Source organism: Schistocerca cancellata, chromosome 12 (assembly GCF_023864275.1).
Source record: "Schistocerca cancellata isolate TAMUIC-IGC-003103 chromosome 12, iqSchCanc2.1, whole genome shotgun sequence".
Classification (NCBI taxonomy): domain Eukaryota; kingdom Metazoa; phylum Arthropoda; class Insecta; order Orthoptera; family Acrididae; genus Schistocerca; species Schistocerca cancellata.
In genome coordinates, this window is record NC_064637.1 from 134,745,685 (window position 1) to 134,768,137 (window position 22,453).

Consider the following 22,453-nt stretch of genomic DNA (forward strand, 5'->3'; position numbering starts at 1 on the left):
GAGCGTAGAGTATCGTCGATGCACCGCTCTGCGGTAAGGGCGCCACGGATACCAACCAAATGGGTCCTGCTATGAAAAAAAAAATACCATCAATCTACATCTACATGGTTACTCTGCAATTCACACTTAAGTGCCTGGCAGAGGGTTCATCGAACCATTTCCATACCACTTCTCTACCATTCCACTCTCGAATGGCGTGTGGGAAAAAGGAACACCTAAATCTTTCCGTTCGATCTCTGATTTCTCTTATTTTATTGTGATGATCATTTCTCCCTACGTAGGTGGGTATCAACAAAATATAGGGTTATTACAAATGATTGAAGCGATTTCACAGCTCTACAATAACTTTATTATTTGAGATATTTTCACAATGCTTTGCACACACATACAAAAACTCAAAAAGTTTTTTTAGGCATTCACAAATGTTCGATATGTGCCCCTTTAGTGATTCGGCAGACATCAAGCCGATAATCAAGTTCCTCCCACACTCGGCGCAGCATGTCCCCATCAATGAGTTCGAAAACATCGTTGATGCGAGCTCGCAGTTCTGGCACGTTTCTTGGTAGAGGAGGTTTAAACACTGAATCTTTCACATAACCCCACAGAAAGAAATCGCATGGGGTTAAGTCGGGAGAGCGTGGAGGCCATGACATGAATTGCTGATCATGATCTCCACCACGACCGATCCATCGGTTTTCCAATCTCCTGTTTAAGAAATGCCGAACATCATGATGGAAGTGGGGTGGAGCACCATCCTGTTGAAAGATAAAGTCGGCGCTGTCGGTCTCCAGTTCTGGCATGAGCCAATTTTCCGCGGGCTATGCGTGAAACTTGCGCGCACGCGTTCAACCGTTTCTTCGCTCACTGCAGGCCGACCCGTTGATTTCCCCTTACAGATGCATCCAGAAGCTTTAAACTGCGCATACCATTGCCGAATGGAGTTATCAGTTGGTGGATCTTTGTTGAACTTCGTCCTGAAGTGTCGTTGCGCTGTTATGACTGACTGATGTGAGTGCATTTCAAGCACGACATACGCTTTCTCGGCTCCTGTCGCCATTTCGTCTCACTGCGCTCTCGAGCGCTCTGACAGCAGAAACCTGAAGTGCGGCTTCAGCCGAACAAAACTTTATGAATTTTTCTACGTATCTGTAGTGTGTCGTGACCATATGTCAATGAATGGAGCTACAGTGAATTTATGAAATCGCTTCAACCATTTGTAATAGCCCTGTATTTACGCATTCGGAAGAGAAAGTTGGTGTTTGAAATTTCGTAAATAGATATCGCCGCAAAGAAAACTGCTTTTGTTTCAGTGACTGCCACCCCAACTCGCGTATCATATCAGTGACACTCTCACCCCTATTGCGCGGTAACACGAAACCAGCTGTCCTTCTTTGCACTTTTTCCATGTCCTCCGTCAATCGTACCTGATCCCATACTGCGCAGCAATATTCCAGCAGAGGACGTACAAGTGTAATGAAGGTTGTCTCTTTAATGGGTTTGTCGCATCTTCTAAGTGTTCAGCCGACAAAGTGCAGTCTTTGTTTCGCCTTCCTCACAATATTATCTATGTGGTCTTTCCAATTTAAGTTAGTCGTAATTGTAATTCCTAGCTATTTAGTCAAATTGACAGCCCTTATATTTGTGCGATTTATCGTATACCCAAAATTTATCAGATTTCTTTTAGTACCCATGTGGATGACCTCGCACTTTTCTTTGTTTAGTGCCAATTGCCATTTACGCACCATACAGAAATTCTCTCTAGATCATTTTGTAATTGGAATTGATCGCCTCATGATTTTACTTGACGGTAAATTGCAGCGTCATCTGCAAACAAAATAAGGGGGCTGCTCAGATTATCGCGTAGATCATTTATATAAATCAGGAGCAGCAGAGGGCCTATGACACTACCTTGCGGAATGCCAGATATCACTTGTGCTCTACTCGATGATTTACCGTCCATCACTACGAACTGTGACCACTGAGAGCAAATCACGAATCCAGTCACACAACTGAGACGATACTCCATATGCACGCAATTTGATTAATAGTCGCTTGTGAGGAACGGTATCAAAAGCCTTCTGGAAATCTAGGAATATGGAATCGATCTGAGATCCCTTGTCGACAGCACTCATTACTTCATGGAAATAAAGAGCTATCTCTGTTGCACAAGAACGATATTTTCTGAATCCGTGTTGGTTATGTATCAATAAGTCATTTTCTTCAAGGTGATTCATAATGTTCGTGTGCAGTATATGCTCCAAAATCCAACTGCAAATTGAGGTCAGTGATATGGGTCTGTAGTTCAACGGGATACTCCTATTTCCTTTCTTGAATATTGGTGTGACCTGTGCTACATTCCAGTCTTTAGGAACAGACCTTTCGTCAAGTGAGCGGTTGTATATGATTGCTAAGAAAGGCGCTATTGTGTCTGCATACTCTGAAATTAACCTGATTGTTATACCATCTGGACCGGAAGACTTGCCTTTCATTAGTGATTTGAGTTGTTTCGCAACACCTAAGATATCTACTTTTATGTCACTCATGCTGACAGCTGTTCTGGTTTCGAATTCTGGAATATTTACTTCACGTAAGAAGATGAAGGAATTACGGAAAACTGTATTTAGTAAATCCGCTTTAGAGGCACCATCGTGGGTAACATTTCCATAGTTATCGCACGGTGACGGTATTGACTGTTTTTTGCCACCGGTGTACTTTACATACGACCACAATCTATTTGGATTTTCTACCATATTTTGAGACAATGTTTCATTGTGGAACCTATTAAAAGCATCTCGCATTGACGTCCGCACTGAATTTCGAGCTTCCGTGAAACTTGAAACGTCCCCTTAGAACAATTTATACACGACTGTGCTTAACCTGACACACAATATTATTTAGCGCAACGCAATCTGACTTTCAAAAATCCCTACAAAGGAATGGCCCTGACTAACATTAACCTGTACCTTTCACAAATCAGTTACCTCACAAAAATCTTCGTTACTCGAACTACTGCAATACGGCGAGCGCCACTACTGCCAGCTAAATAAAAGATTCAAACTACAGAAGGCACTAACTACTGATTGGGATAGGTAGCAAATGAAAGATATTAATAGAGAACAAACAATGTATTTACCTTAATAGTCATAATATATATAGCAGTTCATGATAAATTACAAAACTCCGCCATCTCTCTCCCCACATCCACCACTGCTGGCGGCTCACCTCCAACTGCGCAACGCTACGCGCTGTTCACATCCAGCTGCCGCTGCCCAACACTACAATGGCAGACAACAATGCAAACTAGCCACTGACTGCACACAGCACAGCCAGTGAAGACTGCATGGAAATCCACTACTTCCGTGTGCATTGTCTTTTACTGCTCAGACTTTGAGAAAACAAACTGCAGGTTTACTCTTATGATGAATGATCAGGACTGTCTTTATGGACTGTGAGAAAATTTTAGCTTTTGACCAACATTGTATAAATAAGTGTGTGCATTTGATTTCTTTGTTATTGTAATTATGAAAAATTTTTCTAAATCATTATTGGCCACTGCCCAAAAATATTTTGTAAAATTTTTTGTGGGGAGCATGGGGGCTATGTAAGTAGGCTGTTTAGATTTTTATATGGGTAATGCCACGTAGCGCTCTGTATGGCTGTGCTGTGTGCAGCCTGTGGCTAGTTTGCATTGTTGTCTGCCATTGTAGTGTTGGGCAGCTGGATGTTAACAGCGCATAGCGTTGCGCAGTTGGAGGTGAGCCGCCAGCAGTGGTGGATGTGGGGAGAGAGATGGCGGAGTTTTGTAATTTATCATGAACTGCTATATATATTATGACTATTAAGGTAAATACATTGTTTGTTCTCTATTAATATCTTTCATTTGCTAACTATCCCTATCAGTAGTTAGTGCCTTCTGTAGTTTGAATCTTTTATTTAGCTGGCAGTAGTGGCGCTCGCGGTATTGCAGTAGTTCCAGTAACGAAGATTTTTGTGAGGTAAGTGATTTGTGAAAGGTATAGTTTAATGTTTGTCTGGGCCATTCTTTTGTAGGGATTTTTGATAGTCAGATTGCGTTGCGCTAAATAATATTGTGTGTCAGGTTAAGCACAGTCGTGTATAAATTGTTCTAAGGGGACGTTTCAAACTTAGCCAGTCTTGAGGATTTTGCGTTCTTCTGAATTTGGCAAATCGTCAAAATCTCGAGCTGGTAGCAGGGCCCTGCCCATAATGCTCCAAACTTTGTCAATTTGGGGGGGATCCGGCGGACCATCAGTCCTGGTTGTCGGGCCATATGGCCGTCGACAGAGAGGTTGGTATCCCTCCACTGTCAGCTGCGGTTCCAGACACATCATCGGCCTGGAATCTCATTGACTGGACGTGGAATAACGTCGTGTGGAGTGACGAATGATGGTACACAACGTCGCGATCCGATGGCAGGGTGTGGGTATGCCGAATGCCCGGTAAACGTCATCCGCCAGCGTGTGTAGCGCTAACAGTAAAATTCGGTGGTGGTGGTGTTATGGTGTGGTCGTGTTTTTTATAGAGGGCGCTTGAACCCCTTGTTTTGCGTGGCAGCATCACAGCACTGGCCTACGTTGATGTTTTAAGCACCTTCTTGCTTCCCACTGTTGTACAATTCGGGGATGGCGATTGCATTTTCAATACTATTGAAGACCTGTTCGTAATGCACGGCCTGTGGCGGAGCGGTTACACGACAATAAGATCCGTGTAATGGACTGGCCTGCACAGAGTCCTATAGAAAACCTTTGGGACCTTTTGGAACACCGACTTCGTGCAAGGCGTCACCGACCGACATCGATACCTCTCCTCAGTGCAGCACTCCGTGAAGAATGAGCTGCCATTCCCCAAGAGACCTTCCAGCACCTGACTGAACGTATGCCTGCTATGGTGGAACTGTCATCAAGGCTACGGGTGGGCCAACACCATATTGAATTCCAGCATTACCGATGTAGGGCACCACGAACTTGCAAGTCATTTTCAGCTAAGTGTCCGGATACTTTGGATCACATAGTGTATGTCAAGAGGCAGAATACGTCTCTGCGTTCGGCAACGCCTACATAAGACAACAAGTGTCTGACGCAGTTGTTTCATCGGTTACTGCTTCTAAAATTGCGGGTTACTAAGATTTGAACGTGATGTTATAGTCGGCGCACGAGCGCTGGGACACACCATCTCTGAGGTAGCGATGAAGTGGGAATTTTCCCGTACGTCCATTTCACGAGTGTACCGTGAATATCAGGAATCCGGTAAAACATCGAATCTCCGACACCGCTGCTGCCGGAGAAAGATCCTGGAAGAAGGGGACCAACGGCGACTGAAGAGAATCGCTGAAGGTGACAGAAGTGCAACCCTTCCGCAAATTGTGATAGATTTCAATGCTGGGCCATCAACAAGTATCAGCGTGCGAACCGTTGACGAACCATGGTCACTATGGGCTTTCGGAGCCGAAGGCCTACTCATGTACCCTTCATTAATCAACCACACAGACTTCTATGCTTCGGCTGGGCCCGTCAACACCGTCAACGGACTATCGATGACTGGAAACATGTTGCCTGGTCGGATGTGACTCGTTCCAAATTGTAGCGAGCGGATGGACGTGTACGTGTATGGAGACAGTCACATGAATCCATGGACCCTGTATGTCAGCAGGGGAGTGTTAAAGCTGGTGGAGGCTCTGTAATGGTGCGACGTGCGTGTAATTGGAGTGATATGTGACCGCAAATACGTCTAGATACGCATCAATTTAGGTCCATTGTGCATTCCGACTGACTTGGGTAATTCCAGAATGACAACGCGTCACTCCACAGGTGAAGAATAGCTACAGAGTGGCTCGAGGAACACTCTTATGAGTTGAAACACTCCCGCTGGCCACCAACCTCGCAAACATGAACATTATTGAGCATATCTGGGATGCCTTACTCTTACGGATTTACGGTAGCCATGCAGGATTCATGGTGTCAGTTCCCTCCAGCACTACTTCATACATTAGTCGAGTCCATGCCACGTCGTGTTGCATCACTTCTGCGCTGTCGCGGGGCCCTATACTATGTTAGGAAGTTGTACCAGTTTCTTTGACCCTTCAGTGCATAATCCTATAACACTGTCAAATACAGACAGTGCATTAGTGCATCGTTATGAAGTCTCTATTCGTACCAGAATGAAATTTTCACTCTGCAGCGGAGTGTGCGCTGATATGAAACTTTCTGGCAGATTAAAACTGTGTGCCGGACCGAGACTCGAACTCGGGACCTTTGCCTTTCGCGGGCAAGTGCTCTACCAACTGAGCCATCCAAGCACGACTCACGCTCCGTCCTCACAGCTAAGCCATGTCTCCGCAATATCCTTTCTTTCAGGACTGCTAGTTCTGCAAGGTTCACAGGAGAGCTTCTGTAAAGTTTGGAAGGTAGGAGACGAGGTACTGGCAGAAGTAAAGCTGTGAGGACGGAGCGTGAGTCGCGCTTGGGTGGCTCAGTCGGTAGAGCACTTGCCCGCCAAAGGCAAAGGTCCCGAGTGCGAGTCTCGGTCCGGCACACAGTTTTAATCTGCCACGAAGTTGGGGTTGGGTTGTTTTTGGGGAAGGAGACCAGACTGCGAGGTCATCGGTCTCATCGGATTAGGAAAGGCCGGGGAAGGAAGCCGGCCGTGCTCTTTCAAAAGAACCATCCCGGCATTTGTCTGGAGCGATTTAGGGAAATCACGGAAAACCTAATTCAGGATGGCCGGACGCGGGATTGAACCGTCGTCCTCCCGAATGCGAGGCCAGTGTCTAACCACTGCGCCACCTCGCTCGGTGGAGTGCCAGGAAGTGTCTATTCGTAGTTTCTACAGAAGTCATCCACTACGTGGCCACACCACCAGGGCCCACTGTTAGGAATGGACGAGACAATTGCCGGCGCCCAAGGTGTTTCCGCTGACGACAGGCGCCGGTGCGCCGCCTTGCTGGTTTTCCCCGCCCCGACCCGGAGCTTTTCCGCTCTCTGGTTGCCTGCCCGGCGCGTGTCGCCTTTCTTTCCAATTCCCCAGCCCTGCAGTACACACGACCACCGCCCGCCGCACATTCTGTGCGAATGTCGTGAACGCGGCCTCTGTTGCTCAGCTGGCCGCTCTGACGTCATCCTGCCACCGGGCGCGTACTGTTGGCCGTCCGGTTGCTGACGAAGACAACCTCCACAGAAACTGCCAATTTTATTTGCCCTGTGCGCGGTTTTCTGAGCGAGTTGTTGGTTGTTGACTACCTTGCAGATCAGTTTGTTTCTGCATCCGATTTTTAGCAGTGTGTACAGTGTTACAAACAGTAGTAACAGAAGTAAAAAGATGTTTTGAATCAATATTTACAAGTGTAATCCCAAAAGTAAGGTCTCCTACTTTTTTTATACACTCCTGGAAATGGAAAAAAGAACACATTGACACTGGTGTGTCAGACCCACCATACTTGCTCCGGACACTGCGAGAGGGCTGTACAAGCAATGATCACACGCACGACACAGCGGACACACCAGGAACCGCGGTGTTGGCCGTCGAATGGCGCTAGCTGCGCAGCATTTGTGCACCGCCGCCGTCAGTGTCAGCCAGTTTGCCATGGCATACGGAGCTCCATCGCAGTCTTTAACCCTGGCGTATAGTGGGCATGCGGGAGGCCGGGTGGACGTACCGCCGAATTGCTCAACACGTGGGGCGTGACGTCTCCACAGTACATCGATGTTGTCGCCAGTGGTCGGCGGAAGGTGCACGTGCCCTTCGACCTGGGACCGGACCGCAGCGACGCACGGATGCACGCCAAGACCGTAGGATCCTACGCAGTGCCGTAGGGGACCGCACCGCCACTTCCCAGCAAATTAGGGACACTGTTGCTCCTGGGGTATCGGCGAGGACCATTCGCAACCGTCTCCATGAAGCTGGGCTACGGTCCCGCACACCGTTAGGCCGTCTTCCGCTCACGCCCCAACATCGTGCAGCCCGCCTCCAGTGGTGTCGCGACAGGCGTGAATGGAGGGACGAATGGAGACGTGTCGTCTTCAGCGATGAGAGTCGCTTCTGCCTTGGTGCCAATGATGGTCGTATGCGTGTTTGGCGCCGTGCAGGTGAGCGCCACAATCAGGACTGCATACGACCGAGGCACACAGGGCCAACATCCGGCATCATGGTGTGGGGAGCGATCTCCTACACTGGCCGTACACAACTGGTGATCGTCGAGGGGACACTGAATAGTGCACGGTACATCCAAACCGTCATCGAACCCATCTTTCTACCATTCCTAGACCGGCAAGGGAACTTGCTGTTCCAACAGGACAATGCACGTCCGCATGTATCCCGTGCCACCCAACGTGCTCTAGAAGGTGTAAGTCAACTACCCTGGCCAGCAAGATCTCCGGATCTGTCCCCCATAGAGCATGTTTGGGACTGGATGAAGCGTCGTCTCACGCGGTCTGCACGTCCAGCACGAACGCTGGTCCAACTGAGGCGCCAGGTGGAAATGGCATGGCAAGCCGTTCCACAGGACTACATCCAGCATCTCTACGATCGTCTCCATGGGAGAATAGCAGCCTGCATTGCTGCGAAAGGTGGATATACACTGTACTAGTGCCGACATTGTGCATGCTCTGTTGCCTGTGTCTATGTGCCTGTGGTTCTATCAGTGTGATCATGTGATGTATCTGACCCCAGGAATGTGTCAATAAAGTTTCCCCTTCCTGGGACAATGAATTCACGGTGTTCTTATTTCAATTTCCAGGAGTGTAAGTACGTGGACCTCTTTATTTCTACAGTGGTTCACATCAGTTTACAACTTGAACATTTAGCTATTTTTCGGCATTATCACCGTTTCTGTCGATGTATTTTCGTAGACGCTGTGGCAGTTTTTGTTTGCCCATGTCATACCAGCTCGCCGCCGTGCTCTTCAGAAAATTATGAAACTCTTCTTTCACCTCGTCGTCGGAGATGAATCGTTGGGACCACAATTAACGCTGGCAGGTACTGTGAGACTCTGAAAAAACGCAAACGGGCAACTCAGAATCCGAGAAGAGGAATCTTGAGCAAGATCGTACACATTCTCCATGACAACGCTCGCCCACGCATCGCTCGGCAAACCGTTGCTCTCCTGCAACAGTTCCAGTGGAACATAATCACCCACCCACCCTATAGTCCTGACTTGGCGCCCAGCGACTATCACTTGTTCCCTATGGTTGGCCCCAAAGCGATTCAGCTCCGACGACTAGGTGAAAGACGAGGCTCATAACTTTCTGAACAGTATGGCGGCGAGCTGGTATGACATGGGCATACAAAAATGCACCGACAGAAATGGTGACTATGTCAAAAAATAGCTAAATGTTCAAGCTGTACACTGATGTAAACCATTCTAGAAATAAACAGGTCTATGTACTTATAAAAGAAATAGGAGACTTTACTTTTGGGATTACCCTCGTAAATACGCTCTAACACAAAAAGATACGGCGCATCTCGAAGGAATTGTCAGAATGGAACGGAAATCGGTAGATGTGGTGTTTATATACAGACAAGGAAATGATTAAAACGCCAGAAAAATCTGATTTGTTCAACAGAAAGAGCTTGACAAACTGAGCAAGTTAATAACACGTTGCTCCATATCCGACGATTACGCAAGCAGTGAAGCAGCTTGGCACTGACTGACATAGGTGTTGGATGTCCTGCGATACTGCGCCAAATTCGTTCCAGCTGGCACGTCAGAGCTTCAGAATCCCGAGACGGTTGGAAGGTCCTGGTCAGTTGGGGAGTGATCAGGCGAATCAGCTGGCCACTGTAGTGTTTGTCAATCACAGAGACAAGCAGTAGAAACTCTCGCTGTGCGCGGGCGGGCAATATCTTGTTGAAATGTAAGTCCAGAATGGCTTGCCGCGAAGGGCAGCGAAACGGGGTGTAGAATATCGTCGACGGAACCGCAGTGGTTTAAGGTGCTGAATATGACAACCAAAGGGGTCCTGCTATGAAAATAAATGGCACGCCAGATCATCACTCCTGGTAATTCGGCCTTATGGTACTCAGCAGTGGGGCTGGCATCCCACCACTGTGGGGTGTCTCCAAACACGTCTTTGGTGGTCATCGGGGCTCAGTTCGTGGCTGGGTTCATGACTGAAGACCGTGAAATGCAAGTTTTCTTACCTCCCTCCTATCTGCTATAGTAATTACAGTGGATCCCGATGCAGTTTGGAATTCCTGTATGATGGTTTGGATAGATGTCTGCCTATTACACATTACGACCCTCTTCAACTGTCGGCGGTTTCTATCAGTCGCCGGTCGCTATGGCCGTGCGGTTCTAGGCGCTTCAGTCTGGAACCGCGTGACTGCTACGATCGCAGGTTCGAATCTTGCCTCGGGCATGGATGTGTGTGATGTCCTTAGGTTAGTTAGGTTTAATTAGTTTTAAGTTCTAGAGGACTGATGACCTCAGATGTTAAGTCCCATGGTGCTCAGAGCCATTTCAGCCACAACGTTCGAAGACCGTGAGTGCTGCGGAGCGCTACATTCTGCTTCCTCACTACGTGTATTGACTACTGAGGTCGCTGATATGGAGTACCTGGCAGTAGGCGGCAGCACAATGCACCTAATATGAAAAACCTGTGTTTTTGGGAGTGTCCGGATACTTTTGATCACGCAGTGTATCTCTGTATTTGAATACGCATGCCTGTACCAGTTTCTTTGGCGCTTCAGTGTAATTGTGTTAATAACGTACAGCTCTTTGTGTTAAATTTATTTTTCTTTTCAAGGCAAATGACGCTTCGAAATGCACAGAGTAAGAGAGTTAGGGTTCAGTTGTTATTTTGTTGGAATCTGATAGTGGACCTGTAACAAAAAGGAAGTTTTTAAATAATAATTTTGAATCCAAAATAATGTGTTTTTGTGATGAATTGTACAAGAAGGCCAACATCTGTAAAGTTAGATTCGATGTTCTTTCCGAGATTCATGCAATTTGCGAATGCATCTCTGCAGTGCCTATTCCTTTGCACATGCAGGCATGACCGAAGGAACATTCCTTCGAACTTTACAGACACTGTGAAACACAGACACTGCACAAATGTATTTCGTACCAAAGCTAAGACAACCCGACGAGAAAAGTAAAAAAGTCTCTCGGTGTGCGGGAATCACACAATTGTACGACCTCTATGGGGCGCATACACTGGGACATTGTGGAAGTTTGGATCTGTCCAGGGAGCGAAGCGGTTAGGGTGATTGCTAATGTAATGAGGGAAATCCGAGTTTGAGTCCCTGTGTGGCACAAATTTTCACTTGTTTACCAGTAATTGTATCGCTGTTGTGGTACTGTATGCTCAGTTTAGAATATGTTTGATTCTTTTTTTCCTGGGGAGTGAAAGAACATATTTACTGTGGTGTCACCATCAGACACATCACTTGCTAGGTGGTAGCCTTTAAATCGGCCGCGGTCCGTTAGTATACGTCGGACCCGCGTGTCGCCACTGTCAGTGATTGCAGACCGAGCGCCGCCGCAAGGCAGGTCTAGTCTAGAGAGACTTCCTAGCACTCGCCCCAGTTGGACAGCCGACTTCGCTAGCGATGGTTCACTGTCCACATACGCTCTCATTTGCAGAGACGACAGTTTAGCATAGCATTCAGCTACGTCATTTTCTACGACCTAGCAAGGCGCCATATTCCGTTACTATTCTGAACAGATAATATTGTGAATCATGTACCGTCAAGAGCGACGTTCATCATTAATGGATTAAAGTTAAGTTTGAAACTAATTACGTCCGCTCCCTGGTTTCTAATTCCTTGTCATGTTCCAGATCTCACGTCAGTACAGTTCTTCCCTCCTCACGCCAGCCTGCGTGAGCTAAAACGCGTGCATTTCGGCCTCCTCTAGTAACACGGTGTTGGCTCTTCTGCCAACCCATTTACTCTGAAGTGCTTTATTGTTGAAGTAATGATGTAGCAGTCCAACAGTTTATTATGTTATCAGATTTACACTGCCTGACAAACAAAGTGGAGCATGTAGAAGAGATGGTCGGATGTCTAGAAAGCTTCGTACACGCACAGACCATCGCCAGATGTGGAAATGATAAGAACTACAAATACTCCATGGCAGGTACAAAGGCCACTAAAGGACATTAATGTTCTTCGCGCTCCGTGCGGTTATTAGGCCTGGTAGGATGTATAAGGTGCGTGAACAGCTTCAGATGTCGAGTGATCACTCTGAAGGACACGGGAATGCCGCGTACTCGTGTGAGACAGCGTTATCAGCGCCTGGCGGATTCTCAAAGGGGCGTAATTGAGAATCTCCATTTGGCCAGCTGGTACGATGGTGCAGTATGCAGAGATGTGAGGCCTTCAGGTGTCACAGTGACCTCATGTTGGACTGCAAGGGAACCTGAGAGCAGGCATACTAACTGTCAAGGTTCTAGTCGATCCCACGTGTAGGGCAGACATCATGTATATTCCTGTACAGGAAATGTACATAATGGGTGCACCATTGCACGTTACATATGCATAGTTGACAACATTTAGATGTTTGGATCTGGCTATGAATCGTGTTCCGATAGCCAATGGTAAGGCGACAACTCGCAATAAGCGGAAGTACTGGTTCGATTCCCGGTGCGGCACAAATTTCCATTGTCGTCATTCCATTATACAGCTGATGGTGGGCCATATTCGCAATTGCGAATACGTATCATGTCTTCTATTACAATAAGGGAGGATTGACGGGATCGCCGGCCACAGTGGCCGAGCGGTTCTACTCGCTTCATTCTGGAACCGCGCGACCGCTACGGTCGCAGGTTCGAATCCTGCCTCGGGCATGGATGTGTGTGATGTCCTTAGGTTAGCTAGGTTTAAGTAGTTCTAAGTTCTAGGGGGCTGATGACCTCAGCAGTTGAGTCCCATAGTGCTCAGAGCCATTTGAAGGCAATCGCGTATTGTGCACTCAGCACATCGTAATTGCTTCACATCTACGTCTGCCATCCGAGAACGAGTAATCGACTCCCCTTTACATCTCTCTAATCAACCCATGGCATATAGTGAATGCTACGATAGCAGCGGGTGTAGGTATATTCGCTTAAAAACAGGAAAGTTCATATGAAAACTGTCTACATAAAAATTAAGCAATTCATAACTAAATATTTATATACCATTTATTTAAAACAATGCTGTCGTTTCATATAAAAACTTGTAAATTCAATTCTATTGATTTTGCTAAATACACCCACGTTCAGAGAAAAAGAGCAGAACACCTTGAACGACTAGAGAGAAGACGTTCATATTCACGGGACATGTACTTTAGTATGTTCTACAGAAATGATTAGCATGTGAACCATGTCGTCGTCGGCCGCTGTGGCCGAGCGGTTCTAGACGCTTCAGTCCGGAACCAAGCTGCTGCTACGGCCGCAGGTTCGAATCCTGCCTTTGGCGTGGACGTGTGTGACGTCCTTAGGTTAGTTAGGTTTATGTAGTTCTAAGTCTAGGGGACTGTTGACCTGAGACATTAAGTCCCACAGTGCTCAGAGCAATTTGAACCATTTTTTGAACCATGTCAGCCTGCTGCCTCAACGTCAACATCGATATCGCGGCGCAACCCACCGGTAAAATGTTGTCGCTATAAACCGAAGGTAATGTGTCAGTGTGACTTGGGCAGACGAGCATATGCCTCGCAGACATATGCGCGAACCGTCCCGTCAAATCAGTGAGTTTGAAAGAGGGCGCATTATTGGCATGAGAGAATACGATGAATGCATCCAGGGTAGCCGAGTGCGCTAACGCGCTGCTTCCTGGACTTGGGTAGGCGCTCCGGCCCCGGATCGAATCCGCCCGGCGGAGTAACGACGACGGCTGGTGTGCCGGCCAGCCTGGATGTGATTTTTAGGCGGTTTTCCACATCCTCCTAGGTGAATACCGGGCTGGTCCCCATGCTCCGCCTCAGTTACGCGACTCGCAGACATATGCAACACATTCACACTATTTCACGATTTACACAAGACGCAGACAGCTGGGGTACACTGATTCCGTCCCGGGGGGTTCGAGGTGGGGTTAGTAAGGGCACCCAGCCACCCCCTTCAACTAACCATGCCAAATGCGTACTTCACCCTGCCGACCCTGCGCACAATGCGGGATCAAGGCAGCAGGAAAAGAAAAGAAAGGATGCGATGAATGCATCAGGGTAGCTACTACTCTTGTGGGACGGAGAGTTTCGGCAGTGCAAAGGGTGTATGCAGAATGGTTCACGGAAGGCCGTATAACACGACAAGATGGGTCAGGTCGCAACACACAGACCACCCCCAGAGAAAATCGACACCTCACTCGAATGGCATTGCTGAACAGATGTGCATCCTCCTCGACTCTGGCGCAGCAGTGGAACACATCGTACACTATCAGGGCTGACAGTCCGTCGCCGTTTATTACGGCATGTGTTACGTGCGCGTCGTCCAATTCTCCACTTACCTTTGACGAATGTGCAGAAACATGTTAGGCGGCAATGGTATATGGTACGACGTCACTGTGAACAGGAATGGCGCCAGATACTGTTTCCGGACGAATCCAGGTTCTGTTTGTTTGACTTCTTAAGGAATAGAGCCCAGTACGTTTTCTTCGATGGTGAGTGTTCATCGGAGGTGAGGGTATCATCTGGAGTGCCCCAGGAAAGTGTGGTAGGTCCGCTGTTGTTTTCTATCTACATAAATGATCTTTTGGACAGGGTGGATAGCAATGTGCGGCTGTTTGCTGATGATGCTGTGGTGTACGGGAAGGTGTCGGCTTTGAGTGACTGTAGGAGGATACAAGATGACTTGGACAGGATTTGTGATTGGTCTAAAGAATGGCAGCTAACTCTAAATATAGATGAATGTAAATTAGTGCAGATGAATAGGAAAAAGATTCCTGTAATGTTTGAATACTGCATTAGTAGTGTAGCGCTTGACACAGTCACGTCGATTAAATATTTGGCTGTAAGGTTGTAGAGCGATATGAAGTGGGACAAGCATGTAATGGCAGTTGTGGGGAAGGCGGATAGTCGTCTTCGGTTCATTGGTAGAATTTTTGGAAGATGTGGTTCATCTGTAAAGGAGACCGCTTATAAAACACTAATACGACCTATTCTTGAGTACTGCTCGAGCGTTTGGGATCCCTATCAGGTCGGATTGAGGGAGGACATAGAAGCAATTCAGAGGTGGGCTGCTAGATTTGTTACTGGTATGTTTGATCATCACGCGAGTGTTACGGAAATGTTTCAGGAACTCGGGTGGGAGTCTCTAGAGGAAAGGAGGCGTTCTTTTCGTGAATCGCTACTGAGGAAATTTAGAGAACCAGCATTTGAGGCTGAGTGCAGCACAATTTTACTGCCGCCAACTTACATTTCGCGGAAAGACTACAAAGATAAGATAAGAGAGATTAGGGCTCGTACAGACTCATATAGGCAGTCATTTTTCCGTCGTTCTGTTTGGGAGTGGAACAGGGAGAGAAGACGCTAGTTGTGGTACGAGGTCCCCTCCGCCACGCACCGTATGTGGCTTGCGGAGTATGTATGTAGATCTAGATGGAGAAAATGATGGCCGCATTTAGGTTCCCACAGATGCAGCTCGCGCATAGCGAGTTAGGCATATTTAATCTCGCTCATGGTTTTTGAGGACCAGATATTGTCGGTTGCGTAAAACGACTTCGGTAGAGGCAGCTGAATCATTCTGCATGTTAATGCCAATAACCTAAGACGACAGGTTGCTGGATCGAGAAATACAGATGTATAGGGTGCAGAACTGCTTTGTATCGTGTACTACTTTATAGTCTGCCTAAGGAAGTTCCATTTCAAGTCCGTCATTTCTTATAGCCAATCTGGATGGTAAAACCAGGCTGCTATTTCTCGGGCAGAACAATGCCGCGTCTTCTCCTCGTGCGAGAAATCTGCAGTACCACCAGTGTCTTGCCGGAATGTTTTTCTTTTGTTAGGAGCAGCAGAGTGGGACGACAAACTGTCTGCGAGGCGAGCTGTCGCAGGAGCAGGAAACGCTGAAACGCGCGGCGCAGACTTCCGGCTCGGCAGGCAGTGACTGGCCGAAAGCAGGCAAGGACTCCAGAGCGGCGAGATCTAGGCACGAATCCGCGGCCGTCACGGCGGTCTAGCCGGCGACCGCAGCTAGCCCATTCCGCCCCGCTCGCTTTCGAGGGTCGCAGGCGAGGCGTGCAAACACTGCTATCTGCATCTGCATCTGCATCGACATCGGCAGTCCTAGCCATTAAAACCCTAACATCAGAATGAACAGCAAACAGCGCAGTTTTATCTTTTGTAGATACGTGGTAGCTGAAATCGGGGCGGAACGGGATACTTAATCTGATGGAATTACATTTTTCCCGGAGATATGTTGAGACAGGGAGCGAAAGGCTATTTACAATTTGTACAGAAAGCAGATGGCAGTTATAAGAGTCGAGGGACATGAAAGGGAAGCAGTGGTTGGGAAGGGAGTGAGACAGGGCTGTAGCCTCTCCCCGATGTTATTCAATCTGTATATTGAGCAAGCAGTAAAGGAAACAAAAGAAAAATTCGGAGTAGGTATTAAAATCCATGGAGAAGTAATAAAAACTTTGAAGTTCGCCGATGACATTGTAATTCTGTCAGAGACAGCGATGGACTTGGAAGAGCAGTTGAACGGAATGGACAGTGTCTTGAAATGAGGATATAAGATGAGCATCAACAAAAGCAAAACGAGGATAATGGAATGTAGTCGAATTAAGTCGGGTGATGCTGAGAGAATTAGATTAGGAAATGAGACACTTAAAGTAGTAAAGGAGTTTTGCTATTTGGGGAGCAAAATAACTGATGATGGTCCAAGTAGAGAGGATATAAAATGTAGACTGGCAATGGCAAGGAAAGCGTTTCTGAAGAAGAGAAATTTGTTAACATCGAGTATAGATTTAAGTGTCAGGAAGTCGTTTCTGAAAGTATTTGTATGGAGTGTAGCCGTGTATGGAAGTGAAACATGGACGATAAATAATTTAGACAAGAAGAGAATAGAAGCTTTCGAAATGTGGTGCTACAGAAGTATTCTGAAGATTAGATGGGTAGATCACATGACTAATGAGGAGATATTGAATAGAATTGGGGTGAACAGGAGTTTGTGGCACAACTTGACAAGAAGAAGGGACCGGTTGGTAGGGCCTGTTCTGGGGCACCAAGAGATCACAAATTTAGCATTGGAGGGCAGCGTGGAGGGTAAAAATCGGAGAGGGAGACCAAGAGATGAATACACTAAGCAGATTCAGAAGGATGTAGGTTGCAGTAGGTACTGGGAGATGAAGAAGCTTGCACAGGAAAGAGTAGCATGGAGAGCTGCATCAAACCAGTCTCAGGGCTGAAGACCACAACAACAACAAATATTGAGTTTCTACTTTATTTTAGAGAGGGATATAAGCTGAAGTATTGAATTTAAATTTGTGCCGATGCCGGGATTCGTACCCGAGTCACCGGCTTACTAGACAGATGTGTTATCCACTTCACCATCCTGGCATTGTGGCTAACGGAGCTGCACAGGTTACCCTAGTCCAATGCCCTCCCTAACGAAAACTGACGATTTAAGAAGAGGAAAATCAAGATGGGCTGAGGTGAGAATTGAATTTTGTAATTTTGTCTTAGATATGTCATCTGACTAGGGTAGTACATTATTACCCTGAGTGAAAGTAAACAAGAATTACGTGATCTGATGAATGGAATGGACAAATTAATGAGTACAGAATATGGATTGAGAGTAAATCGAATACTACCCTCAGTAAAAGTAAGGAAGAATTACATGGTCTGATGAATGGAATGGACAAATTAATGAGTACAGAATGTCTATCGAGAGCAAATCGAATAAAGACCAGACAAGAGAAGTCTGCTAGTATCCAACTTAGGCCTTAATTCGAGGAAGAAATTTCCCGGATTATACGTTTGCAGCGCAACATTGTATGGTAGTGAAATATGGATTGTGGGAAAACCGGAACAGAAGAGAATCGAAGCATTTGAGATGTGGTGCCACAGGTTAATGTTGAAAATTAGGTGGACTGATAAGGTAAGGAACGAGGAGGTTCTGCACAGAAGCGTAGAGGAAACGAATAACTGGAAAACACTGACAGGGAGAAGTTGGGTTTAAGTAGTTCTAAGTTCTAGGAGACTGATGACCTCAGAAGTTAAGTCCCATAGTGCTCAGATCCATTTGAACCATTCGAATCTAAGAAATAAAGTTTTTTAATGTCCAATTTCGACTGTGGAATAAGGCATCTTCAAAAATATCGTTATCGTAAGAAAATATGATATGGCAGAACGATCCGGCTCCATGGGTTGGGCACGGTTTTCATACATCCTGAGTGTACGATCCTGCGTGGCCGAGCAAACATTGAGTCTGTCCTCTCGGGCGCTAGTCGCGTGCGCCAATTGAGATCCAGCACGGGCTTCATTATGCACCTCCCGAACGGACGGATCTCGTGTTTGCATGGCAGTTGTGCCCAACACAGGGAGCGGCATGGCAGAACGATCGACTGGCGTCTCCACGGGACACTACGCCGAGGCGGCCTGCTGGGTAACGTTGCTGGGTTGAGCGGCCGAATTACCCAGCCCGAGGCGCCAGTAGCAGAGCGGACACACTGGCCGGGGGCGAAAGTGTCCGCTGATTCGGACCGGCGGGTCCGCGGCGAAAGGCAGGCGGGCAGCCGTCACTTGCGACAGACAGCTGGTCAGTGCTCGGTTCTCCGACACGTTTACGTCACACGTAGCGGGCGCGAGCGCCCATATCTCCCCCGCTGGTTTCCGCGACTCGTGAAAGTAATTTGCAACTCAGTGCGTGATTAACCTGAGCCGAAGTGGGGAGCGCGTGAATTGGTGTAAGTAGTACACGAACACTCTACTCCAGATAACGGGACCTTACGTAAGAGCTTCGTGCACACTTGAAATGTCTGAAGTGAATGTGTCCCTTCCGGATAACAGAGGAGACTACAGAGGGCAATTATCCACAACAGAAATACGGCTGTCATAGAGGTGAGATACACGAACAGTAAGAAGGGGAAGCTAAGAAGGAAGTGTCTGGTTAAATACTGGGTGATCAAAAAGTCAGTATAAATTTGAAAACCGAATAAACCATGGAATAATGTAGATAGAGAGGTACAAATTGACACACATGCTTGGAATGGCATGGGGTTTTATTAGAACCGAAAAAATACAAACGTTCAAAAAATGTCCGACACATGGCGCTTGATCTGATCAGAATAGCAATAATTAGCATAACAAAGTAAGACAAAGCAAAGATGACGTTCTCTACAGGAAATGTCCACCATCATTCGTCAACAATAGCTGTAGTCGAGGAATAATGTTGTGAACAGCACTGTAGAGCATGTCCGGAGTTACGGTGAGGCATTGGCGTCGGATTTGGCTTTCAGCATCCCTAGAGATGTCGGTCGATCACGATACACTTGCGACTTCAGGTAACCCCAAAGCCAATAATCGCACGGACTGAGGTCTGGGGACCTGGGAGGCCAAGCATGACGAAAGTGGCGGCTGAGCACACGATCAGCACCAAACGACGTGCGCAAGAGATCTTTCACGTGTCTAGCAATATGGGGTGGAGCGCCATCCTGCATAAACATCTTACGTTCCAGCAGGTGTTTATCAACCAGGCTGGGGATGATGCGATTCTGTAACATATCGGCGTACCTCTCACCCGTCACGGTAGCAGTTTTGCTGTCCAGCGCCATCTGTCGGACATTTTGTGAACTTTTTTTTTGTTCTAGTAAAACCCCATGTTATTCCAAGCACGTGTGTCAATTTTTAGCTCCCTATCTACACCATTCCGTGGTTTATTAAGTTTTCAAATTTATACTGACTTTTTGATCACCCGGTAGGTTGTCGGACAAGGATGCAGCCTTTCCCTATACTGTTAAAATGCCGGTTTAAAAGAGAGGTTCAAGAGATGGTTTAAAATTTAGAGTGAAAGTGTACATCGGCTGGGAAAGGGAAAAAGGGGTATCGCTTACGACGACAATGCACAGGAAATCGAGCGGTCACGACTTGTAAGTGGGCATTCAAGGCTGCCGTTAAATAACAGAACAGGAAATCAGGTAAAATAAAGAGAATATACACTATGTGATCAAAATTGTCGGGACACCTGGCTGAAAATGACTTACAAGTTCGTGGCACCGTCTGTAGTGCTGGAATTCAATATGGTGTTGGGCCACCCTTTGCCTTGATGACAGCGTTCACTCTCGGAGGCATACGTTCCATCGCGTGCTGGAAGGTTTCTTGGGGAACGGGACCAACGACGACTGAAGAGAATCGTTCAGCGTGACAGAAGTACAACCCTTTCGCAGATTGCTCCGTATTTCAGTGCTGAGCCATCGGCAAGTGTCAGAGTGGGAACCATTCAACGAAACATCGTCAATATGGGATTTCGGAGCCGAAGGCCCACTCGTGTACCATTGATGATTGCACGACACAAAGCTTTACGCCTCGCCTGGGCCCGTCAACATCGACATTGGACTGTTGACGACTGGAAACATGTTGCCTGGTCGGACGAGTCTCGTTTCAAATTGTATTGAGCGGATGGACGTGTACAGGTATGGAGACAACCTCATGAATCCATGGAAACTGCGCGTCAGCAGAGGAGTCTTCAGGCTTGTGGAGCCTCTGTAATAGGCATGTGCAGTTGGGGTTATATGGGAACTATCATTTATCTAGATACCACTGTGACAGGTGACATGTACGTAAGCATCCTGTCTGATCACCAGCATCCATCATGTCCGTTGTGCATTCCGACGGACTTGCGCAATTCCAGCAGGACAATGCGACACTCCACACGTCGAAATCTGGAACAGAGTAGCTCCAGGAACACTCTTCTGTGTTAATACATTTCCGTTGGCTACCAAACTGCCCGGACATGAACGTTATTGAGGATATTTGGGATGCCTTGCAACGTGCTGTTTGGAGGTGATCTCCATCCCGTCGTACTCTTCCGGATTTATGTACAGCCCTGCAGGATTCATGGTGTCAGTTCCATCCAGTACTACTTCAGATTCTGCGTGCCCGCGGGGGTCCGACACGATATTAGGCTGTTGTACCAATTTCTTTGGCTCTTTAATGTATGTTGGCAACGGCGTTGCCGCAGTGGTTACACCGGTTCCCGCGAGATCACCGAAGTTAATCGCTGCCGGGAGTGGTCGGCACTTGGATGGGTGACCATCCAGACCGCCATGCGCTGTTGCCATTTTTCGGGGTGCACTCCGCCTCGTGATGCAAATTGATGAACTACTCGACCGAATAGTAGCGGCTCCGGTCACACAAAACCATCATAACGACCGGGAGAGCAGTGTGCTGACCCCACGCCCCTCCTATCGGCATCCTCCACTGATGATGACACGGCGGTCGGATGGTCCCGGTAGGCCACTCGTGGCCTGAAATCGGAGTGCTTCAATGTATGTTGAAGACATAAAATCAAATACTTGCAAGTGGCATAAGACGGCGGAAAATTGGGCTGTAGTTAAATAAACAATAAAACAAATGGCAGTGTTTTCCTTTAAAAAATATTGTACGACTGTTGCTGAGCAATATCAAAAACCGATTGATGTCTGACGCTTGTCCACTGCACCACTCAGACATCCCAATCAGTGAATATGTAACAGGTGTACTTACTCGACGACCAGTTTAGAAATCCAGATGTCGAAAACCAGTGCACCTGCCGCTTATGTAAAGCAGTGGAAGTGTTTGCAGTTGTGCTGCAACGAGCGGGTAGCGGCGAGAGGTGAATCGCGCACCAGCGGCTCGCCACAGGGGACGACAGCCGACAGCTGCACGTTGCACAACGGGGAGAGTTCCGTAGCGTGGTGCCCACTAGAGCGGCGAACGACCACGGGAAACGTGTGCGGATTGGCTGCCGGCGGAGAACTGCCGAATTGCCGCCTAAACCGATTTGCTTTTCTTTCCGTCTTTCTCTCTCTGTCTCTCTCTCTCTCATTTTTTTTTTTTTTTTGGGCGTACCCTGAGCCGGACAGCTTCTTTTGAAGGCCCGCAGGCCGGTGAGTCGGCAAGTCCTCGCGGCCAAAACCGCACCAGCCGACCGCCCGTCAACGCCACACAAACATCGCGAGCGCCCGGAAACTTTCCCCCGCTGACCTTTTTCTATTCTCTCGAGAAACGGCCGCCTTGCCCCTAGCGTACCTTCACTCATCGCCGCCGCGAAGAAATGTTGCGCAACCTTCCGCCCCATTTAACTGCACTCGCCTCTCTTTCTTTTTAGGCAGCCATTACGGGCTTTCATCTGATGATCCAGTTAGCCGCTTTATATCTTAATCGTGTACGCTGTTGCATAAGCGCTACGCTGTTAACACTTTTCTCCCACGGCAGTACGCGGGTCAGGTCTGCCTTACACGCTTGCGACGTTGTTCGCTACTAACGGTTTGTTAATCGCGGCAGTATTACGACAAAGAAGCCATGTCTTACATCTGCGAT

At 47.5% G+C, this 22,453-nt stretch overlaps 1 protein-coding gene and 1 non-coding gene across 2 annotated transcripts in view; both read right to left on the reverse strand.

Annotated features, from left to right (window-relative positions):
- Positions 1–22,453, reverse strand: part of LOC126109783 (peroxidase-like) — a 266,678-nt gene that overhangs the window by 107,720 nt on the left and 136,505 nt on the right. The window lies entirely within an intron of this gene.
- Positions 6,243–6,317, reverse strand: Trnas-cga (transfer RNA serine (anticodon CGA)). Its single transcript has one exon. It is a non-coding gene; the product is annotated as a tRNA-Ser (tRNA).